We start from the raw sequence: 10,000 nt of genomic DNA, 5'->3' as shown, positions 1-10,000 counted from the left end.
CGCTGGATGTGCATTCAGAATAATATGGACAACCTTTAATAGCACCTCATTAATAAACAATGACGTAGTCTTGGTGAAACTAATGGCAATAATTAGACGCAAGGGTGAGAAAAAAGACGAATTTCTGAATTGTTTACTTAATGAAATTAGTTCTTTCAAGAAACTGAAAAAAAAATACATTTCCCCTGATTCCCACAAATCTATTTTTATGTTCATGTTACACTAATAACATTCATGTAATCGAACTTCTATGACTGATTCTTTTTTATACGAAATAACGAAATCAAATCTTTCCGGCACTTCTGAAAAGTTCATGGTTTTTCCCCAACACTAATTAACGTGAAAGTTGAATCAGCAAACTTCTATTGTGAGATGAGAGAAGAATGAAGAGGCCATTGCTGTTTTGTTCAATCGTAGCAAAACGGATCCGTCGTCATCTTGACAACAAAAGGAAACTTAAAATTGATTCATTCCTCGTTTCATTTCATTGGCAAAACTTGGGCATTACGCAATCGGCAAAAACCACTATGCAAAGGAGCGTGAAAATGTTATTTGTTAAGAATAGACTCGAATATACTCAATATATTGGTTGCAAACGATAATAACACGACGAAAAGATTGAAAATGTCAAACAGGTTCTAAATGTTAATACTCTCTCTCTCTCTCTCTCTCTCTCTTTGTGCAGCACTTCACATAACAGGAAGAGATTCATTTTCTAAGTGATTTCTACGTTATAATTCTCTCTCTGTTTCTTCCTCTCTCTGCAGTATATGAAATAACTATGCCAAATTTATCATTTAATCGACTTCTACGTCATTAATCTCTCTCTCTCTCTCTCTCTCTCTCTCTCCTTGTCCTATATTATACCACTTGCTGCACTGCGAGACAAAAATAATAGCTGGACTGTTTCCGGGTCATTAATTCTGGCTAGCACGATCATCCTCTACAATTACCTTGGGGAATCTCACTTGCCCGAAAGAACGTTTCTCAGACTCGTGTTACGCAGTAGATACTAAAACGTTTCTGCTATAACGACACACCTGGGTAATAAGAAAATGGAGCTCTCTTCTTGTAATTACAGTTTAGGAACCGCCATTTAATGAAATTGGTTCCAGGGAAAAATTTACCTCAAAGAAAGTGTGTGTTCCATTACTGTGTACCAAAGTAAGCGCATATATTAGTTTCCATTTTTTTTATCCTTTAGAGTTGTTTTTCCCGGGCTTATTTGATGCTGAATACAGAAATCATACACAACTTGAATCTGATATTTTCAATTAATAGCGTAGATTTATTAGAAATGAGTGAATAAGCTACATCTAAAGCAAATAGCACGTATGTTTGCAACAGTTCATCATATACGACTTTATTTAGCTTCCACACACATATTATATTATACATATATATATATATATATATATATACATATATATATATATATATATATATATAATATATAATCTATATATATATATATATATATATATATACAGTATGCATATAGTGTATATATAGTTACGTATACATATTTATATGTGTTGAAAATTGAAAGGGGTTCTATTAACCTGTAGACATCTGTCGGTGCGATGTGAAGGATAATCCTTTAATCCCTTTCTGTGTACTTTATTGTAGCCGCGAGGTTTCAAGACATAAAAGTCCCATTTTCAAGCTAAAAAAAGATAAAACAAAAGTTAAAATTACAAACTCGTAATACAAACTAGAAGTTATACAAATAGTATCAAAGACAGGTACAAAAGTAGGGAGGAGTCATTACCATAAGGTGCTGAAAGCATAGACCGAGTGACAATTCGGGCCTGATCAGTTTCGACTTGGACTCACGAGAGATAAAGAGGGTAGACATGGAGTTTAGTTTTTATAGCAACTGTTTTTATAATTTTAAACTAAACTCCATGTCTACCCTCTTAATATAACGTCTAACTTGAATCATTTTCACAATGAAATAACCTATCTCCACCAATATTTCACAGACAATTGCTTTCCATCGAAACTTTTTTATAAACACCTGTACAAATTCTTGAACAATATGTTCCATCCTAAAATTAAAATACCAACAGTGCCAAAATTACGATTATATGCAAGTGTCCCATTTATTCATGACAAAAATTTCTACTGTGAATTAAAACTGTTAATCGATAAATTTTTTTCCTACAATTGTACTAAGACTAATACCTTGCAACCCAATGAATATTAGATCTTTATTTAAACACAAGGAGAAACTCGATCCACTAATGACCTCAGGAGTCGTATATCTATTTAATTGCCCTAGATGTAATCTAGGGAAGTACGTCGGCTCCACACGGAGGTTACTCAAAGTGAGATTGGACTCTCATCGAGGCGTTAGTTATAGAACAGGTGTCAAATGAACTAATCTTGAATTTTCATGTATACGTGAACGCACAAAGAAATGTATATATGGCATGAATTACAAAGATTTAAAAATTATAGGTCAATCCCCTAACGAACAGCATTTAACTATTTTAGAACCACTCTTCATTAAAGAACTTGCTCCGCAGTTAAATGGCCAGTTTTCCTCAACATCTCTGTATCTCTCGTGAGTTCAAGTCGAAGCTGACCCGGCCAGAATTGTACTTATCTTTCATAATATTTGTACAACTTTTTTAACTTTTAGTTCCACGTTGGCCGAGCGCATTTCGCGCTCGGCTACCAATCCGGTGGACCGAAGTTCGATTCTCGGCTCGGCCAACGCGGAATCAGAGGAATTTATTTCTGGTGATAGAAATTCATTTCTCGATACAATGTGGTTCGGATCCCACAATAAGCTAAAGGTCCCGTTGTTAGGTAACCAATTGGTTCCTAGACACGTAAAAATATCTAATCCTTCGGGCCAGTCCTAGGAGAGCTGTTAATCAGCTGAGTAGTCTGGTAAAACTAAGATATACCTAACTTATTTTTAACTTTTAATTTTTTATTCCGAGTTTGTAATTTTTAACTTTTGTTTTTTTTTTATAATGGAACTTTTATGTCTTGAAACGTCGCGGCTACAATAAAAGTACATAGAAAGGAATTAAAGGATTATCCTTTACCTCGAACCGACAGATATTCACAAATATATATATATATATATATATATATATATATATATATATATATATATATATATATATATATACTTTATATATATATATACACGTATATACATATATATATATATATATATATATATATATATATATATATATATATATATATATATATATATATATATATATACACGTATATACAATATATATATATATATATATATATATATATATATATATATATAATATATATATATGCATATACGTGTATATATATATATATAATATATATATATTATATTCTACTATTATATTTATATTAATATACTATATATATATGCAATTATATGCACATAATCTATAGATATATAGCTATATATATATATTATAAGATATACTATATTATCTGATTCATGTCGGTATAATATATATATATTATATATCCATATGTATGTAGAGTGCGTGTGTATGTTCGTGTGATTGTGCGGTATATTCGGTTGAGATCAAATTCGGTATAAATATAATAGAGCCATTTGTCATACATCACTGTAATATGATGGCGAGTTTACCCGCAAGAAAAGTCATCATGAAATCTGAAATGCTCCATTTCCTCACACTTACATCTTTGGATTAAAACTCGTTATGAAAATGCCCCTGTCAATCAGGATTCGGTGACTATATTTACTCTAATTCATGTTCAAATAGGTCCCAATCCCCGTCAAGTTCGTTCAAATTCATATTATAGTTTGTTCTAATTTTGTTTTAATTCTTTTTACCTTGTTCAACTTCTTTTTCAAATCGGTTCCAAGTCCACTTTTATTTCTTTCAAATTCATTTTTATATTTATCATAATTTCTGCTCAAATTTTTTCTACATTCCTGTTAAAATTTGTTCCAATCCACGTATATATAAATTTGTGCAATTCTTGTTTTAGTTTGTTCAAATTCTGATTTTAATTTACTCTAAATACTACTATATATATATATTTTTTTATTTCTGTTAACCTTTGCTCCAATTTTTGTTTAAATTTGATATATATATATATATATATATATATATATATATATATATATATATATATATATATATGTATATATATATATATATATATATATATATATATATATATATATATATATAAATGAAAAAACTAAATCATAGGAGAATAAATTGCCATTTAATAAGTGGAAGTTAGCACTATCAACTTTTAGCACTATCCCTAAAGCTTCATAACAGTTTTGAATCTCCTAATTGAAATATTTTGTCAGACGCCTATAAATGGAAGACCTCCATGATAGGTAATCGTGGGCATTCGATATTTCTCTTTCTAAAAATACAAAAAATCAAATGGGGGAGAATGGGCGTACTCAGAAGCCATTTGCAGGGAGGTCAGAGATGCCAGCCAATTATGACGTCTCACGTTCAGATGAACTTCCCATACATCGTTATGTTGGGGCGGGGAGTATTGCCTCTACTCCGCCACCGTTCCCATACATCTATATAAAACAAGTTAAAAATGAGCCGAATTTTCTTCGGCGCAATCGAGTTTTCTGTACACTGTATAATGCTGTATTAAAATCTCGATGTGCTGCAATAAGAAATTCTCAACCACGACCAGGCAGCGCTGTGTTGCTCCCCAGATGAGGCCAAGTGAAGAAGCACGATCCATGGCTAACCTTAACCTTAAATAAAATAATAAATTACTGAGGCTAGCGGGTTGCACTTTAGTATGTTTGATGACTGGAAGGTGGATGATCATCATACCAATTTGCAGCCCTCTAGCCTCTGCAGTTTTTAAGATCTGAGGACGAAAAGAAAAAGTGCGGACGGACAGACAAAGCCATCTCAATACTTTTCTTTTACAGAAACCTAAAAACTATCAATTACAGCTTTCATTTAGTGTCTGGTGTTACTGCAGCAGAGAATTGGCAATTATTCAACTCTGCCAGCCCTTACAACAGAAATGTCCTTCTAAAATAAAATGAATCGATGTCATTTCCTTTTCACAGCGTGTTAGCTTATAGGTTCCTTTTCACCTTCTCTTTCACCGCCGGGGCATTGATCAATACAAATTCATTAAAACTTAAATAACAGAAAAAAGAAATCGGGAATTCAAAAGTTACGTTGTAGCGAAGGCGTGAGTAAGAGGCAGCGTCTACATACTTCCAAATTTATTCTCACAACAAAAAGACAGGTCAATAGCTCTTGCGCGCGGAAACGTAGTGCCTGACAAAAGGCGAACAAAAAGAGGTCAGAATCATTTGTGTTAGTAAACATATATAAATCGATACACAAGACACGACTGAAGCTATGGTACATATGGCTGAATTGCTGACATTGTAATGCGTATGGTTATGACGATACATCTAACATGACAATAATATGAATGAAGATATATATATAAAAGATGCGTGACGTATGCTGTGGTTCTTGTGTCGGCGTAGAGATATTGTTCTGAGGAGATTAGCTGGCCAGATGAGGTGAAGGTGAGCTGCATCCACGTAGGACTCAACAACGTCTCTCAGGAGAAAAAGCAATGCCCAGGTTACAGAACGTCGTGGAAGGTTTATCAAAATGGCACTTCCCGGTCGAGTGATCGATTTTCATCGCGCGAAGACTGTCACCGAGTGTCTCGTTTCTTTCTTCTACGAATTTCCTAATAGGCGGAAAACCTTGCACATAGAAACCACGACGTCAACTGCAATTTCGATGCCTTCTGCACCCACTATTTCTTCCCACATTTGCACAATAGGTTGGTATAGATTAAACCAGAACGGATCCTTGCACAATGGCAGGTCTTAATTGATGGAAAGGTATTGAGGAGTATAATAGGTCTGATGAAGACAGAGATTCATTTTAGCCCTTATTTAGAATGACATTTCTATTGTAGGGGCTAGCAGAGTTAAATAATGGATAATTCTCTGCTGCAGTAACGCCAGACACTAAATGAAAGCTGCAATTGATAGTTTTAAGTTTTCTGTAAAAGAAAAGTTTTGAGATGGCTTTGTCTAACCGTCCGCACTTTTTGTCTGCACTCAACCTTAAAAATTGCTGAGGCTAGAGGGCTGCAAATTGGTATGATGAACAAGAAAATCAGTAACCTAGACTTCAAGATGCACGAAGTTTTACTTCTTCTTTCTTATGCTTTCCCCCTTTATTAAAGTTTTCACGTTTTCTTTCAAAGTGAAGACCTTCCCTTTCGTCAATTATGTTGGCCTTCCCTTGGCATTCACCTCTGACGTTAGTGAAGGAGAATGTTACTCCTAATAACAATCGCAATTCAGCTGCAGCAATATTCTTACACATACGTCAAGATCCGTTATCCTACCGTTCAAGGGTTTACATCTCACAATGAAATTAAATTTCACATTATATAAATATATAGGGTATATATATATATATATATATATATATATATATATATATATATATATATACACATTAAATAGTATTACACTCAACGGTGCAAAACGGTACATAGCAAGTGAGCACATAAGAGTCCAGTCATCAAGAACTGTTTCACATCCCAGTCTGTAACTCACCTCATTGTATAGTGGAGAGTAGGATTAAAATTCTGAAAACGATGAGTAGCTTGCAACTGTACATATACATACATACATACATACATACATACATACACACACACACACACACACACACATATATATATATATATATATATATATATATATATATGTGTGTGTGTGTCTGTGTGTGTGTGTTAGTGTGTGTGTGTGTGTGTTGGTATGTATCTGTCCTGGTTTTTTCCTTCAGGCCATCCCTACAAGTTTTATGTTGTTCCCCCTTGACTGGGTACAATCTTCCACTCGAAGAGGAAAATGGAAGAGAGGATGGAAACTTAAGCTGTGACAATGTCTTACTTTAATCTTTCTTTTCAGTGCTCTGGACAATACAGGTTCCAGTTTACCTCACTGAACACCAATAGAGATATTGATGTCTTCCTCGCTTGAAAACTCTCACCACTACTCCCCCTTATTTCTCTCCACCCCACCAATCTACCGGCCACCCCCCCCCCCCCCCCGTTTTCCTCACCCAACCCCATGAAAATATTAAAACAAAACACAGAAGTTAAAACATCGAACGGACATTTACGTACATACACACACAACCACAGAAACAACCCCTGCATACATAGGACATACATAATGTATATATATACATATTTATACATATATACACTATATGTGGATATATATGTGTTCACGTGTGTGCAATTTTGCTAATACACAATTTACATAAAAAATACATCAAGACCCACGTAATGATTTCACCTCATCATCCGAGATTTGTTTGTTACATAAACGTCAGATTCTTTCCATAATTGAAAAGGAAAAATTATTTTGGGTTCTGTAAACAATGCGATAACGTCATAACTTGAGCAAAAGTGTAAACACTTGTCAGATTCTTGCCAAGTTGTTTTGCTCCTTCATCTTATTACGTGAATAATGCTGTGTTATTTCGAAATAAAATTATAACACATCCACGAAAAATCGCATCCCATTACCTAATGTTTAATACATTTATTTTAAAAATGCCGTATCAAACGCTACTTGTTGCTAATTACGGTAAAAATGATCTATATTTGGCATCAATTATAATGTTGCGTTCAGAGTGTTTTCTAAAATGCTCAAAACATAGGAACCCAAAAACGCATTGAAATATCAGTAGGTGCAATGTTTTTGTACAAAATACTATATTCTTGTAGGGAGATACAGAATACCTTCATTGATATATAACTGGAACAATTCAACCAGTTATTAGTGCTGTTATTTCTTACTAGTAGCAGCAATAATATATATAAAAAAAAACAGCAGAGTGCTTAATTTTATCGAGTTATCAAACATTCATAGTTTTAATGCTATACAATAATCATAATATAATTTTTATACTAACTCTCTCTGATTTCAATATGCAATAGGAAGAAGAATGATGACATCTTCGGGCAAACTTTAAAAATCAATATGACCCCGAATTTAACTGTTTATCTCCTCCTGAAGAGCTTTAGAGTTCACTCTTTACTTTACCACCGTTATTCTGTTATTTCCTTCTATCCTTATTTCTACTGTATCTTAGTAGTCTTTTTTTACTTTCTTTCCTTCTCTTTGGAGCCTGGACAAGACAAGTTCACTGGGTTCTTTCCTTCAGTGGATTCGATATTCGTGAAAAAAAAGAAAAAAAAACTGATACTGCCTAAAATGCAATTTTTTCCAAAGTCGTTCGTGCTACTCAATAGTTTTTTACTTTCAGCCAATATCTCTTACAGTAACTATTTTTATAATTACACACATCCAGTTTAATTCAATAATAATAATAATAATAATAATAATAATAATAATAATAATAATAATAATAATAATAATAATTAGTAGAAAAAAACTCTATATCGCGAGAGTATATATATGTTCTAAAGGGTCCACAATAACAAAGTGTTAAGAGCCCCTCCTTTAGAACAAAATAAATAATAATAAATAATAATAATTAATAAGAATAATCAATAATAAAAGAACTAAAATAATAATAATTAATAATGTATTACTAAGCTACCTCTTCCAAGAAACCCTTTACCCCATCTCCGTCGGACCCTTGCGCTTCACTGAGTCTCTCCGTAGCTCGAATTACATTACATGTCATACAATTTTAAAACTGCACAATGCAAGCGAGGGAGCGGTGCACTGTCAGAGAAAGGGGAAATGACTTATTCAGCAAAGGTAAATGCAACGACTTCCTTTCTGTCATTTGCTAGGAAAAACAGGTATATATACCTACCTGGCTGTGTGCCTGGGAGAAATTCCAGTTGGTGATGTTTTAACTAGAAGCATTTCGGTGTTTATTACTGTAACCTTGAATAACATTGGAGATAAAAAAAGTAGGATGGAATTGTTTTATACATACATACACACACACACACACACACACACACACACACACACACATATATATATATATATATATATATATATATATATATATATATATATATATATATATATGTGTGTTACGTATCTATTTGTTGATACTCATTGTATGCAATGACCAACAGAATAATAAAGCTTTATTTTTATAAAAGTATTAAAAATAAACAAATAAATACGAAAACTGACATAATTTTGCAGTATAATATTCCTAAAAATTAATCGTGGAAGTTTTCAGTGACAAGAGCGACAAGTTAAAAGATGATACTCGAAGCGAAAAACATTTCTTGTAAAATACGGAAGGGAGACATGAATAACTTTTTACTATCGCTGTCCAATGCACGGTGGTTTAAGTAAAACCAAGTTTTAATAACAACAAAAACGTGCGTACACAACACGCAAACACACACACTACATACATACATACATACATACATACATACATACATATATATATATATATATATATATATATATATATATATATATATATATATATATATATATATATATATATAAATTACACGTTTACAAAATTTCACAATAGTACTGATTCTGGGTATCATTCACACGGCAGCAGCAGAATATATCTTTCATGTATTGTTTTAAGAACTGAATAATTCATAACGAAATAATATAACCGCCAATATCTGCACATGCAAGACCACCACAAATCAAAAAGCAAAACAAAACGTAGGAAAAAAATAAAATCCCATAAAACGTTCTTTGACCTCCCATTTTATTACCTTCAGCGAAATCCGGAAACAATTCCTGAGTGAAACCAACAGCCTTTTTCCTCCCCGAGCAATTCAAACAATGCAGAACGAAATGTAATGGAGTTCCAGGGCCGCTTCTACACAAGAGAAATCGCTACCAGACGAAACTATTCTGCTATCAAAGGGTCTTGGATGGCCGCCTTCGCCCAGCCCAATTATACAGGGGGAGAGCAGAGGCAAGAAAACCTGGCTTCACTTGTCAATGTTCCACACACATACACACACACACACA

This window comes from Macrobrachium nipponense, chromosome 8 (genome assembly GCF_015104395.2).
Source record: "Macrobrachium nipponense isolate FS-2020 chromosome 8, ASM1510439v2, whole genome shotgun sequence".
Lineage (NCBI taxonomy): Eukaryota > Metazoa > Arthropoda > Malacostraca > Decapoda > Palaemonidae > Macrobrachium > Macrobrachium nipponense.
Note: the sequence above shows the minus strand (reverse complement) of the source record.